The 17,743-nt window shown below is 42.3% G+C and overlaps 1 protein-coding gene across 6 annotated transcripts in view; it reads right to left on the reverse strand.

Annotated features, from left to right (window-relative positions):
* Positions 1-17,743, reverse strand: part of ERBB4 (erb-b2 receptor tyrosine kinase 4) — an 828,249-nt gene that overhangs the window by 481,814 nt on the left and 328,692 nt on the right. The window lies entirely within an intron of this gene.

Consider the following 17,743-nt stretch of genomic DNA (forward strand, 5'->3'; position numbering starts at 1 on the left):
TGAAGCCATGCATATCTCCAAGTCACATCCCTAGGGTCCTTCTTTCTCCTTTAATTGTGAATATTGAATACTGACTTAGCTATGGACAGGATCTCATTTATGCTTTCCCCATCATGGCCAATATGAAGAGTCAAGCCTCTGGTTATGTCTGGAGCGGACTGGTCTTTAAAGAATCCCTTTATTATCACTTTGTGTTGAGGGTTTTCTGGGTCTATACCTCCCCAGGTTTTGATGGCACCCACTAAGCTTGTATAGTGGTCGGATGTTCATCTGGTCCTTGGAGGGCAGTTTAGACTTTACTCCAATTTACACATTGCTGGCCAGCCGCTCTGATGCCACCAGTGATGGCCTTCTTAAAAACAATATTCAGGCTCCAGAACCCTTGCTCAATGTTATGATACTACTGTGGTTCGTTCTGGAGGTCCTGGGCAGTAAGGAAGGTTGCATCATCTGGCTTATCCAGTTGCTACACCTAACAAGCCTCAACTATTTGGAAGGTTATATTAGACAGGAGTGGTGCATACAAAGCCAAAGAAGATTGCAAGCTCTTGACTCAAGCAGAAAATTATCAGTACTGAGGACAGCTCCTAGGGAGAAGATCTCCAGATCAGAACAAGAGAGCAGAGCAGGTTTGAAAACTGCCTCAAACCTCAGCCATCAGATGAGAAGCATTTCTTAAAAGGACTTTGAGTCACTCCTTAAATATACTCGAGTATAAGTCGACCCAAATATAAGCCGAGGCACCTAATTTCCCTACAAAAACCTGGGAAAGCTTATTGACTCAAGTATAAGCCGGTTCACCTTTGCCACTGTGGTAGAGGAGGAACGAGCAGCCCAAAGCAGCCCTTTGGGCTGCTCCTTCCTCTTCCTCCTTTGCTGCTGTGGAGCTCACCCCGTCGCAGGGTTTCAAACCGCCATTCTTCTGATCAGCAAGCCCTAGGGCTCTGTGGTTTAACTCACAGCGCAATGTTCCCTTGTGTTATACAGAGAAGGCTGGGATCCTGTCCTGTTTAAGCAGGAGCCAGGGAAAGTGAGCACCTGTGGTGTTTTAATACTTCCTTAACTGATAGGCTTTCTGCCTTCTGGGGTCTAAAGTTTGCATTTATGTGAGCAGTTCAGGAATGGAACAAGCTGCCTGGGGAGAGTAAAGAACCACCATTCTTGTACACTTCTTAAGGAATGGTTGACTTGAGTATAAGCTGAGGGCAGCTTTTAAAGCACAAAAAGTGTGCTGAAAAACTAGGCTTATACTCAAGTATATACGGTATTATGTGTTCTCTTAGTGGCCTTGTTTGCACACAAATAAAGTTGTTTGTATCCCCTTCCTCCCAACAGGAGTAAGGTAGCAAAGGGAAGAAGGGATTGCAGGGAGCTAGCATTCCTGCTCCTTTCTGAAAAATAACTACTCCCAGTTACCTTGGGCCTGTTGATGAGAAGAGGAAGCATGTTCTGGCTTCTGGAACCAGCCTAGAGATTAAGAGCTGTCAGATAGTTACATCACATACAATCCAGAGAAAAGACCAGCAAATGAAGATGAGAGTAGCCACACTTGGATGCAAACGTTTATCACTTATCACTTCATTCTGGCATTGAAAAAATTGATATCACTCCTATACCTCTTTCCTCTACTCTCTTTCCATTGTATGCGTAGGAAGTTAGTCTGTAATCCTCATAGCAAAGCCAGCATTTCATCTTCTCATATACAGAGCACCCATTAGTAACTCTACATACTGAATCTTAACTGAGGAGGCTAAATTTTTGGTCAGGAATTTTTTAAAACAAAAATCTATATAGCCAGAGAGCATGAACTGTTTATCTCCAGACTGGGCTTCATATTTCCTAAAGGGCTTCTGACCCTATGTCCTCTGCCTTTGTGTCACTACCTGGGAAGAGGGATGGAACACAGAAAGATGCCTTCTAAGAGGTCAGACTATTTGTCCAGCCAGCAGAGTAGATTCTGATCTGCGGTGGCTCCACAAGGTCTCTGGCAACAGTTTCCATGTCACCCACCTTCAAAGATCCTTTTAAGTAGAGATGTTGGGCTGGAATATGGGAACCTGTACATTCACAGAATCACAGGGTTGAAAGATACTCCAAGGGTCCTCTAGTCCAACCCCCTGCAATGCAGGAATCTCAGCTGAAGAGATGGCATCCAACCTCTGCTTTGAAAACCTCCAAGGAAGGAGAGTCTACTACCTCCGAGGAAGACTGTTCCACTGTTGAACAGCTCCTACTGTCAGAAAGTTCTTCCTGATCTCCAGTCAGAATCTCCTTTCTTGTAACTTAAAGCCATTGATTCAAACCCTCCCCTCCAGGGAGGGAGAAAACAAGCATGTTCCTTCTTCCTCTTCTCTTGAGATATCTGAAGGTGGCTATCATATCTCCTCCCAGTCTCATCTTTTCCAGGCTAAACAAACCCAATTCCCTCAACCATTCCTCAAAAGGCTTGGTTTCCAGACAATTTATCACCTTGGTCACCCCCCTCCGCACATGTACTCATACCACTGAACGGCATTCCCTCTCCACCAGTTTGATTCCTGAGTCACCGAGTCGGATCAGGGCACTAATAAGACATTTTAAAATTCAGAATTATTCCTCCTGTGGATGACATGCTGGGGGTGTGCCATCAGGCACCTGGCCTCCATCCAGCTGAGTTGCTGCAGCATTCTGGAATGGAGAGGGAGAGGGGCACGGCAGCAGTGAGGTTGTCCAGAGCTCTGCTGGTGCATTTGCACTGTGCCAACCTCTTGGCTGCTACGCTCTTTCCCTTATCTGCCCTGGTATGTTGCAGAGTTTCAACTGGATAGAGGTCAGGTGAGCAGCACAACCCCACCCCACCCCACCATCCACTGCTGCTGCACTGTGTTTGCAAGGATATATACACATCTTCATTAGTACAACTTCAAAAAAGCACACACTTCTCTGTAGGTTAGCATTCCCTAACCTGATGCCCTCCAGTTGTTTTGAATTACAACTCCCAACAGCCCCAGTCAGCAAGGCTGTTGGGGAAGACCGCTGTAGGTTTTGCAAAGCAAACACACTTTGAAATGTCAATTATAAATTCGAAGAGACAAAAATATCGTTTACTGCTATTGGGATAGTCCTTATTTCCAAGAAATGGCACCAGTGTAAATGGTCAGCGAACTGCTTCCTGTCCAATTCTAACCCCATCAAATTTTGAGCAGTTAGAACTGCATTTCATGCTTGTTAAGAGATGAACTATTTTTGTAAGCCCAGGAGTTTGAAAGATTTGAAAAATCCAGTCTCAATAGCATTCACTGTCTCTAATTAAACCTGCACAACAATTTGCTGAAAATTTCCAATGCCTAGAATCAAGAGACACCAAGATAGTTCCTATTGTTAGAGTAACAGGGACAAACCTGAAACATCTTAGAATCTGCTTTACTATTCTTCTCCTTTCAGTTCTGCCAGAAAAGAAGCTGGTTTGGACTGGGGGGGGGGGAGAGGGGGGAGATAAATGCCAACTCTCAAGGAAAGTGCCTAACATTTAAGAGCTAATTCACTTTGAAAATGCATGGAGTTTGCAAGTATAAAATACAAAATCATGTAAAATCCCCCCTTTTTTTTTTACTCCTAAGACAAGATACAAGAATAAGTGTCACACCCAGCAGCCTTCTTCCGTGATTGTGGGTCAAAGGCAGGGGCTCACAGATATGGCCACCAGATCACCAGTGGCAACAAGGAATGTCATGCTGGTATGGGACCTAAAAGGAAAACTTCTGTATACCTCACCCCATGAGTAGCAAAGTATTTTTACAGTGAGGCAAAGTGTGCTGCCGATTCATAATGGCACCATCCTAAGTGTTACCAGTGTCCCCTTGGGCTCCAGGAGAGGGGTTGCTAAAAACACCCCCTGCCCATGGCTCCTCTCTGTTCTGAGAGTACAAAACACAACAGAGACATGGAGGCTTTGTTTCTGCAGGGTAGGTTGTGAGAAGGGCAGCCTGGCTACTGGAAACAATGGTTGGCTAGCAACATCAATGTGTTTTGGTGGAACAAATTTGCTGAAAACAGACAGGTTACAAACTCTCCTGGTGTTGATTTTATCCATTAACAGAAAATAAGGGTGGAAAGGGGAGAGAGGGAGGGAGAGGGACAGAGCACAAACTACTGCACAGATCTGCGCATGGGAAGCAGAATACTTAACAAGGCAATGGTCCATATACCGTCTCTGTTTTCAGTTCATAAGAGCCCTATCTACATTGTCAGTACATTCAATATGAGACAGTGCTATCATATGCATTGTGAGGTTGGGGGGGGTGGAGTTTATCCATGAAAATCTTTTAATAAAAACTAATTTTTTTAAAAAAAATTAAAAGGCCAATGATCCTGGATGAAGAATTCTCTTGTATCTTCCATCTTTAATAAGCTGTATGGGAGCAAGAAGTTCAGAAGGACAAATACTGCTGGCTGGATTCAGCTAACCTGAAGTGCCAGAGGAATCCAGTGCAAGGACTGTTGCTCGCTCAACAGGGTCCCCTCCCTCCTTCCCTGTACTCACCCCCACACCTCACCCAAATCTTCTCCAGAGGGTTGGGAGAACCCCCAGCACAGAATGCAGGGGAAAGAGAGGAGAGATGACTCCATCTGGAAGGCAGAAATGCTTGAACTGATGGAACAATCTTATTAGTGTGATGTTGAATTCCACCCTGTGTTTCAAGAAACCCCCATTCAGAATAACATGTTAGAAGAGAGACTGTTGTTCAGAGGCATCCCTTGGCCTTTTGTCCCTTGGCTCTGCCAGGGAGGCCAGATGTAGAAGACGACAGGGTTAATATGTAACCTAGTGTATACATTCTGTACTAGTAAACAGTAGTATAGAATACAGTAGACGCAGCATCTTTTCTTAACTATGCATCTTCCAAAATGCCAGAGCCTCTTGCACTTTAGGCTTTGCATAGCACTGCTACCTCCTAGCTCCCTCTCTTTCAATGTTACTGTTAAGACTCTAATCCTATGAAGAAGCCATACAGCATTTCTCATTGCATACAATTGCCTTTAGGAAGGCCATGTGGATGTAGTTACCAGGGGTCTTAATAGACACAATAATAACATGAGTCAACAGCAGGGGATATAAATAAAATTTGTTATTATTGTTATTATTATTATGACCAAGATGATCAAGGATCTGGAAACCAAGCCTTATGAGGAAGGGTTAAGGGAATTGGGTATGTAAAGAGGAGACTGAGGGGAGATATGTTAGCCATCTTCTAATATCTAAAAGCTTGTTTCCCCCTGCTCCAGAGGCTATGACATGAAGCAATGGATTCAAGTTACAAGAAATGAGATTCTGACCAGGAAGAACTTTTGGATGGTAAGAGCTGTTTGACAGTGGAACAGTCTCCCACAAGAGTTGGTGGACTATCCTCTTTTTAAAGCATAGGTTGGGTGGCCATCTGTCATGCATGATCTAGTTGAGATTCCAACATTGCAGGGTGCTGGACTAGATGACCCGCAGGTCCCTCCCAACTCTACAATTATATGATTCTATGGGTAAGAATCTTTCTACAGGTGAAACTTGAAAAATTAGAATATCGTGGAAAGGTTCATTTCTTTTAGTAATTCAACTTAAAAGGTGAAACTAATATATGAGATAGACTCATGACATGCAAAGCAAGATATGTCAAGACTTTATTTGTTATAATTGTGATGATTATGGCGTACAGCTGATGAGAACTCCAAATCAACAATTTCAACTTTGGGGTTTTCATCAGCTGTATGCCATAATCATCACAATTATAACAAACAAAGGCTTGACATATCTCATTTTTCATGTCTTGAGTCTATCTCATATATTAAACTCCAGTAACTAATGAAAACAATTGCTTACATAAATGGACTTTTCCACTATTTTCTAATTTTTCGAGTTTCACCTGTATTATAGAGGTCAAGTGACAGGAGAAGTAGCATCTGGCCAGTGATGGGCACTTTCTTTTCTTTGAGCAATGCCACTGGTACTATACTATGCCATGTTATTCCAACTGAGATGGGGTGTGTGGGTGGCCTGCCAAGCTGCTGCCTTCAATTCAGCTGGGCATCATTCATTTTCCAGCTCATTTGTATAACCAGAAAGTCCTATTTGATACGACTACTGACATACATAGCTTTTTCAGTTTTGAGATGTATTTGCAAGGATATAAATACATTCCCACATGTCTGCTTTGTCTTCATTGAGAATTCAACTAGCACATCACCAGGACAGGATATAAATGTATATCCAAACCTTAAAAAAAAAAAAATCCCAATTGGCCTTACAAGTAATGAAACAAAGAGGTGATAATTTGCAGTGTAAAAGCAGCTGCTCCATTGAGATCAGATGATTATTTCTGGGTTGAAGTGAATGGCTGACTAGAGAGTGTGTATCAACACTCACAGTCATTACTTAGCGCTGGGGCATGGTTGTTGTAACCTCAGGCTAAACTGACAACCAGCAATAGATCTAATTGACAGGATGGCTCTTTTCAGCTAATGGTTTGTTAAAATTGATGGACCCCAGCCTGGCCTCAATTACAGATATCAGCATTTTCAGGGGGGGGGGGAACAGGGTATGGATGTCAGATATATATATATATATATATATATATATATATATATATATATATATATATACACACACACACACATACATACATATATAGTGGGATCACAGCCTTCACTCTAACAAAGCAAATTTGAATTGTGAGCTTTTCAACTATTTTGCCATATTCTGTGCTCCTTAATTGTTTTATACAAGTTATGTATGGTTAATTATAACACAAGTTCCACTCTGTTCAATGAGGAATACTCTTTAGGCAGGTGGGTAGAGGACTGTAGCAGGGCTGCACAACTTTTTACATCTCTTAAAACACATTGAGGTACTTGCAGGTAGGCTGTAATTATAAATACATTTAGGTTACAATCCTATACCTACAATCCTATCCCCAATTTATTCTTTGTAAAATACATTTTTCTAACAAATACAGTAGAAATACTTGCCAGTTTGCATTTTTTTTGTACAGAAAGTAAAGTGTAGAGATCTATTCTATTCTATTTAATTGAAGGCGGTTCTGGAAGCTTCTCTGTGTGATACAAAGCTGGTGTAAGCTGGAAGTTTCTAGCTGACAAGAAACCTTCTCCTCTGCCTAGATTCGCAAGCAGAAGGTTCCTGGTGTTTGGGTTATTCCTTCAGAGAAGCTGAACTGCTGGTTCAAACAGGTTCTGTTATGTCTTTCTGTCAAGGTCATACCGACTATAATAATAAGGCCAGAAGGAGCCTGAGTTTCACTTTCTGTCTCACTTTCCTTCTGGTGTGGTGTTCTCTACATAGTATGTTTAGTGTTAAGGTTTTAGTCCTATTGTAAAGTTTATGTTAAGTCTGCTGCGACTGGATTACTTATGGACAGTGCCAATCCTGAAGATGTATGTATTTGTGACTGTTAAGGTCATTTGTCTTCAGTAGTAAAACTCTGCTGGATGATGCTAATTGCCTCTGCTCTATTTTTGGGGGGATCCTGCAACGTGTTTACGTTTTTATTCTGCTAACTCTATGTTGGGGTCCGCTCTAGATCAATATGAGCAGAATCCGTGTCAATACTAAAAAGTTCATCCCTACTTCTAGGTGGTGATGTCTCGATTGTGAAATGCTCTCCCAGTGGCACCACAAATAGGCAAATACCTTTCTGTTTTTACTGAACAATGATGGGATGTTAGCTGCCACTGTGGTGTAGTGGTTAAGAGCGGTAGTCTCGGAATCTGGTGAACTGGGTTCGCGTCTCCTCTCCTCCACATGCAGCTGCTGGGTGACCTTGGGCTAGTCACACTTCTCTCTGAAGTCTCAGCCCCACTCACCTCACAGAGTGTTTGTTATGGGGGAGGAAGGGAAAGGAGATTGTTAGCTGCTTTGAGACTCCTTCGGGTAGTAATAAAGCGGGATATCAAATCCAAACTCTTCTTCTCTTCTTCTTCTGCTGCTGTTGGAAACCAAGGGAGACTCCATGACTGCTTTTATGGCTAAAGTTTGGTGCTGTGTTTTTATCTGTTTTTTTCAACTGCTTCTTGTTTTCAACCACATTGTAACCTGTTTTGGGATCGTTTGATTAAATACAGATTAAGTAAACACATTTCTGAAAGTCTTCTTGGTCTCTTCCACGGAAAGATCATGGCCCAGATCACACAATTATTCTGAAAGTATTTCCTACTTTAAAAAAATGAATGCACACACAAAATTAGGGAAGTTTTTAAATGACTGGTGTTTTAATGTATTTTTTTATCTTTTGTTGGAAGCCGCCCATTGTGGCTGGGGAAATCCAGCCAGATGGGTGGGGTAGAAATAAATGTTGTTGTTGTTGTTGTTGTTGTTGTTGTTGTTGTTGTTGTTGTTGTTGTTACCACCTTGCTTTCATGGAGCTAGAACAGGCAAAATGGCAGTGTACCGTAACTCATTTCACCTTCACAATTGCCTTCAGAGTAGTACCCACAGAAAGTAACAGGGGTAATAAAAATAAGTTTTTTTAAAAAAAAGTAAGTGACAGGGGTTGATATTCCCCTTTAAATTGTTCAGTGAATCAAAAGCAGAGATTAGGTTCAGTTTAAATGTGTTACTGGGGGGGGGGGGATATTCTGGTTTTTAAAAATGCGTTTGGCATCAAAACTGAAGCACAAACTGTTTTTGTGGCCGACATTGTGAATAAATCGTTCAAGGGTCCAGCTTCCTTTACACTGGACCCTTGGCACCTTCCTCATCTTGTAATTCCTACTGCGCTCCCTACTATAAGTTTCACGGCTTTCCGCCAAGTAAGCCTCTAATTAGTAGGCGAGCTTAATGTCACTCTCAGATTTCAGGTGGGGCTGTTGGTAATATTGTCCAATGCTGCAATATCAACATTTGTGTTGGCACTTCTGAACTTTCACAGCCTGCCTGCAGGCACCCGCAGCGGAAGCCTTTAAAATTGATCTGGTTTAGTGAAAACCAGTTCCCTAAGCCTGCAGCCGCCTCCCCCACTTCTTCTGCTGCCCCCTGACGGCTTACAATTAAAGACTTTATCTTCTATTTCTTTCAGCTTTTAAATTCATTAATCCCAGACACTAAATCGATGGTTTACAATGCAACATTATTCAAACCTTTGAATGCCAGTTTTGTTAAGTTTCACTTTGAGAAGGGCAGAATAACTTGATTTTTTTGGTACATTTTTTTTTTTTTAAGTATTCGCAGTGACAATGACAGAAATTCTTCAAGGCAGAATCAAAAATTGTTCTATTCGGTTATCGCTATCGTCCCATTGATCCCCATCCTCTCAACGCTTCTATGTTTCCCTTGCTCTGAAGATATAACTTTTATTCCCTGGAGGGAAAAAGCAGAAGCAAGAAGGAGGATATGCATAAACAAGCCTTAATGACCCCTATGATTCCCTTGAGCAAAGTCCATCAATATATAGCGTGAAATGTTATTTTTTGGATTCCTAATTAAGGTTGTGACCAGCCTTTAAAATTCATTACACTCATCATTGAAGCCAAATCTTAATACCTCACCATCGAGTCCCCCAGGAAGCTGTGCACTTGGCTTTACAACCTAATAAATCCATTTTCAATTTAAGTGCATTTGCCACTAGAGCTTTGGATGCTTTATATACTGGACTGTTTTCGCTGAAATAAAACTTAAGCCAGCATTTCCTGCACAATGCAGATGACGGCAAGGGGTGTGTAGATATAGAATTTAGATGTTAAGGTAGGTGGCAGAAGTTCAGGGCTTCTTCTCATTCAGGAGAACAACAAAGCGTGTTCTCCTTCATGGAGAGCACGTGTTGCGGTGGGGGCTAACAAGTCACCCCTCTGCTGCTGGGCGGGTTAGTCTGGATGGCCACAACTGTGATTGGGCTCTGGGCTGTCGTTGGGGAGATTCATATGTTGCAACTTGTTGATGGACAGCCCAGTGACTATATATGACCCTGCATGCAGCATTGGAGCTCTCCTGGCTTCATGCATCGGATCAGCCGCCCTCCATCCCTGTTATTAGGCCTCTGCGTTGACCTTGCTATGCCTGTCATGGGGTCGTCTGCGTTGGAGCAGGGGCCTGGTAGGAATTTTTCCATCTGGCTGATTGGCTGGTGCCATTTGGTTTTCGCCTACTGCATAGCAATTAGTCACAACTTGTAAGGTTGGCAGTTAGGCATTGGTTATAAATTGGTTGAGGAGGGGCAGAGTTGGCTGTGGTTGCTCCTCCTATGCTGCGAAGGGGCAGGTTGGCTGTGGTTGCCCCTTCAAGGCTGCTGCTGCAAGGGGAATTCCGTTAAAGGAATCCAGGGGCTCACCATGCTTGTCCATATGCCCCGGTCGGGGGCCAGGGCCCACGCAAGAGCCCCTGGGAGCATTTGGGGAGAACGGGCGCACATTCTCTCCCCAAAGTGTTTTCCCCCATACTGACTCCACAGGCGGGTGGATGTCAGTTCTGTCCCCAGAGGGGCAGATAGTCTTAACCCATGCCTAAGCAACCACTCACTTATTTTGTATTCAATAAAGTTGTAGCCAAATTAATGCCGAAAACCTTAAACTTATATCTGGTGTGAAGTGTGTTTAATTGAGGGGTGGTTTGGGGACCTCGACACGCAAACTAATATCTAAATTACCTATGAGCAACAACAAAAACAAACTGTGGCGTTTACTGCACAGCTAAGCTTTATTTGCACTAATGCTGGCTTTAGTCACAAGGTGCACGTTTAATGGACAACACAGGGGGGAAATACTTTAATTCATTGCTAGCCTTTACCACAGTTGCCCTTTGTCCACCCTAAAAAATTCTGGGTGGTTTTCTCAACCCCCAGAAAGACAAGGTCAGTGCCACAGGATCCACTTTGCATATATTTAGTTCCAGGCCGCTCTCCTAACATCTTAAAGTAAAGGACTTAGGTGGCTGGACTGAGGACAGTCTCTGGAGAACTATTACTGAGAGTGTCACAGCTCAGTGACTTTTTGTGTGGAGAAGGTCTCACTGCAGCTCCTGGCAGCTCCAGCCCAAGGCCGGGAAAGGCTCCTGCCTTAAACTGGGACAAAACTGTTGCTAATCAGTGCAGACACTACTGGCAAGATGAACAAATATGCTTCTGATTTTCTGTGCTGGGCTAGAGGGCCCCACAGTGGCCCATGCAGCCCAGTCAACCAATGTACTTATTCGTTTCTGTGTGTTTTGATGATGCCAACATAGGCTTATAAGCAGCTTACAAGGGATAAAAAACTGTTTCACAGACATTAAAATATAAACACCCACAGTTAAAATGCACAATAAAACAATTCAATTAAACCATTAACAATAGAAACATTCAAAATTAAAATGCACAATGAAACAATCCCATTAATATGAAACAGCAATTAAAAGAGAGAAACTCAGGTGGAGAAACGGGGCTGTTCATTAGCTACCACGTCTGGTCACGGTTGCAACACTAAGTTTGAGCATTACAGTTGTGCCACTCAAGTATCCTATTTTAAGACTTTTGTGATTGCAGGGGGTCACGACAAATCAAATGAATAATTTCTGCATGCATCTGAAAGCTTGCATTCCCTTTGCTAGAGTATAATGGAATGAGAGTGTTTCAAAGTGGTTTGAGGGAGGCAAGGCATAGGGAACTACAGTAAAAAAAAATATTAGAAGGTTATTTGGAATCTTTATCTACTATCCTTTAACAATACTTTCTAGGCAAAGCTGTTAAAAGAGCTGCAGTTTGAAGCTGCATGGAAACAATGGTATTAGGATATTTTAGACAGGGAGATTATGTGATCTGCAAGCAGACCTAAAAGGGCTGGGTACTACTAAGAGAGTCCCATGGACTGCAAGAAGATAAAACCTATCCATTCTTAAAGAAATCAGCCCTGAGTGCTCACTAGAAGGACAGATCCTGAAGTTGAGGCTCCAGTACTTTGGCCACCTCATGAGAAGAGAGAAGGGAGAAGCAGGGATGCAGGCAGCTGCAAATGAGCCACATGCACCAGCATGCTGCTTGTTCATGTTAAACCATAGTTTATTTCAGATTATGGCTTACTGTGATGTGCCAACTAAGACATTATGAACTCTGCCAACAAACTTCCAAGTTTGTTCTCTATTCAGTCCACCAGCGAATGATTTCTTCTAGTTTCTTGCATTCACATTTTGTGCTTGCAATGAAGTTCAATCATTTAAAAAAATAAAAACAAATGGTTAAATGGAAGTGCTTTGTATTATTTGTTACCTTTTGAATATACTAGTAGTATCTCCTTCGCTAGAGGTATTTAACAAAAGCCTAGATAGCCATCTGTCAGGGATGCTGCCATTGCGTCACACACCGTAGAACCTGCATTGAGCTGCAGATTGCAATAGAATTTTTCTATTCTTTGTTTTCATTCTACTCTTCCTCCCAAAAATTCAGAGCAGGATACATTACTCTTCTCCCACCTCCACCCTGTGCAACATAAACCCCTCATTTTATCCTCACAACAACCCTGGGAAGAGAGTTAGGATGATAAAGCCTAAGGGACCCTGGGTAACCCAGGGACTTCCCTGGTTGAGTGAGGACTTGATGTTGTGAACCATCCTGAGATGAAAGGATGAAAAGCAATATACAAATTTAATAAATAATAATAATAAGGATTTGAACCTGAGTCTCAAAATCCTAGTCTGACACTCCAACCCGCACTGGGTCTTTATTCCAAATTCCAAATTGAAGCAATGGTTTGTGTAGTTGATTGGCAGAAGCTTTCTGGAATTAAAGGAAAGGCCATTCCAAGTCCTGCAAGGCAGTGTTTTCAACTGGAGACATCAAAGGCTGACCTCAGACTTAGGCCACATACATTGCAAGGATATATTTTACATTTGCACTATTATAGTCTTCTATTGCTGGCCATGAGGAAAAGAGTATTTACACGAAGAAGAAGAAGAAGAAGAAGAAGAAGAAGAAGAAGAAGAAGAAGAAGAAGAAGAAGAAGAAGAAGAATAATCTTTCTTTGCATCAGCCACTAGCCATAGTAATAAAATAATAAAATAAAATAAAATAAAATAAAATAAAATAAAATAAAATAAAATGTACTGAAGATAGAGGTAAAAACTACAAATACAAAATACATTCTGGAGGTTTACATCAATAATGAAATAATTGCCCCTTATTCTAATTGCCCCTGCACTTATTGGTAGTTTTTAATTCTTTCCCTGGTGAAAGCTAGGAAACATTTCTTGACAAGGTTTGACAATTAGATGTTGTTTTCCGTCTGCATGAGACTGACCTTATCAGAGGTCAGGAAATAATTGCCCTTAGGCTACACAATCCAATGATCTTGGAATTCTTTATGCTATGTTTCACCTTCCTCTGCAAATTTGTTCTATTTCGATATATTCTGACTATATTTATCATTTTCTCTATGGCATGGCTTATGGTAACTACTAATGTTCTGTATGGGTGTGTCCTCGGCTTTTTGATACGAAATGCTATTAATATATGTTTGACTTTAGAATAGTATTTAGTAACTCAGACAGGTAGCGGTTCTCAGAATTTAAACGTTTAGCAGCTGGTTTCACCACTTTTTTAAAGTCAAAATTGAAGATTTTGGTGCAGAGTTCAGCTGTAGCTCTACCTACATACCCGATATGATGTCCTCTTTTTTGCACTCAGTGATTTAGGTTATATCACAGGACCCGAAGGTGATGGTAAAGTAAGTCCAGTAAAATAGTAGCAGCTGTCCTGCTGCTACAAATCCCAATAGGCACCCAGAGCAAGCTGGCATGAAGTGCTACTTAATGCATAGCCACAAATAAATAAAAGGCTCTCGTTAATATATCAGTACCATCAAGACAATCAAGAGCAGCTGCAACATGAGACTACACTCCCCACACTCAAATGCTGTAAGCCTTTCAAACGGGCAAAGTTGTACAGTATCCTCTCCAAAAAGTATCTCCAAAGCTGCAGAACAGCTTTGAACCATTCTGGAGAGGTTGCACAGTTTTAGAACAATCGAGGGGAAAACTGCTTGCTTGCCTCTTGTTGTGTGGCCACATGGTGAAGAGACTGCCCTGTAGGATATGAACTGAAATAGCTTTTTCCATTACACCTTTGATACAAGTTGGCATGCCCTACCAAAACCTCAGCCGAACGCATGTTCTTCTCCTGTTTACCCTCACTTCCCTAATACTTTCTGCTCCCAGTTCCCTGCACTGCCAGGCTGACAGAATTACAAATGGCCAGAGATGGTGGAAATTGTAATACAATGACATCTGGAGGGCCACAGGCTACCAAATCAGTGCTCTGTTATGTCCCCTACAGATTGCAAATATCCAGTTGTAGATTGCAAGCACCTCAAAGCAAGAACCCATCTACCACTGCAACACTGTAAAGCTCTGTGATGCTAATTATATAATTAAATACATAAAATAGATACATGAAGCCCATTTCAAGTCTGCGGAAGGCTTGAAAGAATGGGAGCCTCAGAAATAGCAGGAAAGATTTCACGATTTCCCAAGCTGAAAGTGACAAGTAGCTTGGGATCTTGATTATATCCCATCTGCCACCTTTGTTAGTCCATTAAAATGTGTGGGGTTTTTTTTTTTAAAAAAAATGAAGAAATAAGCAGCATCCTCAAGCTAATGAATGTTAAATTATTAGTATAAACATGCCACCTTTTATTTCTGCCTCCAAAAACGTCTTTTCTCTGTTTTGTTTTCTAACTAAATTGCTATAATTTATCACATTAACTAGAGCTGCTCTTTTTTGCTGAGACATCTGTGAGGGGGCAGTCTCAGGTAAAAATAAAAATAAAAACAACTGCATGAAATCCTCAGTTACTATTACTACAAAACACCCACCCACACCCACACCCAAATGGCGAGATTCTGTGGGTTTGCCACCTGCTGGCTCTTATTACTTCAAGTTTAGCAGCCTCAAATAGCATTTCACTCAATTCTTTATTTAGAAAGCTAAAGTCAAAAGGAACAGCAGAGGGGTCTTTTTTTAAGGAAAGGAAAGGAAAGGAAAAATAAGCACTAGGTAGAAGCTTGAAGTTAAGGGGAAATGTTACAGGGAGCCGCTATCTCTATGAACATTTACTGTATAGTCGGCATCTAATTTTCTTGGAGGACCACTAGGAGATGTGAGTGAGGGGTGGTGGGGCCTGGCAGGAGGTTCTGTTCCCACTAGGCCGGCTTGCCATGCAGTTTTTGCCTCTAAGCTGAAGGAAATAAAGAGAGCCCTGCTGCTGGTTGAGGTAAAGAGCACATCTGAGTCCAGCACTCTGTTCTCACAGGGGCCAACCAGATGCCCCTGGGAAACCCACAGGCAGAACCAAAATGCAACACTCCTGTCCACACCTGGGATTTCCAGTAAATTTATCAACTTCCTCAGATAAAGAATCTCTCAGGGGAATGGATTTGGATCAGGGCCTCCACAAGCTGCTCACCCTTAGCATACTTGCATGAAAGGTATTCATTGTATATTATATTATATTATATTATATTATATTATATTATATTATATTATATTATATTATATTATATTATATTATATTATTACATTTATTAATTCCTTTCCATGCAATTTTTTAATATTCTAAATTATGGTTGCATATGTAACAGTTACATATATAGAATCATAGAACTGTAGAGTTGGAAGGGACCCCAAGAATCATCTAGTCCAACCCCCTGCAATGCAGGAATCTCAGCTAAAGTATCCATGACAGATGTCCATACAACCTCTGCTTAAATACAGTGGTGCCCCGCTAGACGAAAATAATTCGTTCTACGAATTTTTTTGTCTAGCGGTTTTTTCGTCTAGTGAAGCGGCAATGACAGCCGTGCTCCACTAAACAAACAAACAAACAAAAAAGACGAAAATTTTTCGTCTTGCGAAGCAGCCCCATAGACTTTTTCGTCTTGCGGGGCAGCTTCCGCTAGACGAATGCCGTTCGTCTAGCGAGTTTTTCGTCTAGCGAGGCATTCGTCTAGCGGGGCACCACTGTACCTCCAAGGAAGGTGAGTCCACAACCTCTCAAGGGAGACTGTCCCATTGCTCTTACTGTCAGAAAGTTCTTCCGTCTGTTTAGTCAGAATCTCTTTTCTTGTAACTTGAAGCCATTGGTTCAAGTCCTACCCCCCCCCCACCCAAGCAGGAGAAAACAAGCCTTGTTCCCAGTTCCATTTAACAGCCCTTGAGATATTTGAAGATGGCTATCGTATCTCCTATCATTTTCCTCTTTTCCAGGCTAAACACCCCCAACTCCCTCAACCGTTCCTCATAAGGCTTGGTTTCCAGACACTTGATCATCCTGGTTGCCCCTCCTCTGCACACGTTCCAGATTGTGGTGCCCAGAATTGGACACAGTATTCCAGGTGTGGTCTGACCAAGGCAAAATAGACTTTCCTTGATCTGGACACTATACTTCACTATAGAAAAAACTGTAAGTAGCATATAAGCTGTACAGACACTATTACAACAGTTCTTTCATAAACTATCCGCAGCTTAACCAAAGAGCAGAATGTGTGTGTGTGTGTGTGTGTGAGAGAGAGAGAGAGAGAGAGAGAGAGAGAGAGAGAGAGAGATACAGAGAGAACATCAGTCTTCATTATCTTGCAGTTCTCTCTCATTTGCTAGTTTGTTTTTTTTAAAATTCCTAGTATGTAATCCAGTCATCAATAATGGAATATATCATCAAGTGAGCATACAGATGGTAATTTCTGTGGTGCACCAACTATGACCTGCCCTTCTCTATTCATTTTGCCATACTCACTGGCCCACCCTGGGTGTCATCCCTGAGGGGGGGGTGACATTGTCGCGCCCCCGCTGGGTTGCTCGCCACGGGCGGCTATCCCCACCCTCAGGTGCACAGCATGTGTGCTGCTCCGGATGCCGGAGCAGCTAGCTCTGCCTCTGGCCATACTAGCCTTAACCCAGCACTGGAAGTTTGATCATTGATAGCGTAAAGGGACCCTTGACCTGTAGGTCCAGGGGTCATTGATCATTGATAGCGTAAAGGGACCCCTGACCTGTAGGTCCAGTCACAGACGACTCTAGGGTTGTGGCACTCATCTCACTCTATAGGCCAAGGGAGCTGGCATACAGCTTCTAGGTTATGTGGCCAGCATGACTAAGCTGCTTCTGGAGAACCAGAGCAGCGCACGGGAATGCCATTTACCTTCCCGCTGGAGTGGTACCTATTTATCTACTTGCACTTGACGTGCTTTCGAACTGCTAGGTGGGCAGAAGCTGGGACCGAGCAATGGGAGCTCACCCCATCGCGGGGATCCGAACCGCCAACCTTCTGATCGGCAAGCCCTAGGTTTAGACCACAGCGCCACCCGCATTGATAGCATAGTATCAGATAAAAGGCTGAAGCTTCATTTCAGGGAGAGGGATATGTATTTACTCAGTTTCCCTAATTAAATATGTGTTGGGGGGGTTATTGTTTTAGTTTGGTACTACGTTATGTATCTTTTTGCTTTTATATTGTAAACTCCCCTGTGATCCTCGGATGAAGGGCGGTACAGAAATTTAATATAACCAAATAAATGCAGCCACTTTCTCTAGTTCCATTTAACAGCTTGGAGTAGTGAAACTGTCAGAATGGCAAAGCTGACCAGGACTGCTAGTCATTGTCACAAGGTAGATTACTCAATTAGCTATGCAGAAAGTATATCATGTTGCATAGGACAAAGTTTCGAAGTTGCTCTAGTAATTATGGAACAGAGCTGTATGTGTTACTCATCCTAGGCACTACACAAAAGGCGCTGGCAACAGCTACA

This window comes from Lacerta agilis, chromosome 1 (genome assembly GCF_009819535.1).
Source record: "Lacerta agilis isolate rLacAgi1 chromosome 1, rLacAgi1.pri, whole genome shotgun sequence".
Classification (NCBI taxonomy): domain Eukaryota; kingdom Metazoa; phylum Chordata; class Lepidosauria; order Squamata; family Lacertidae; genus Lacerta; species Lacerta agilis.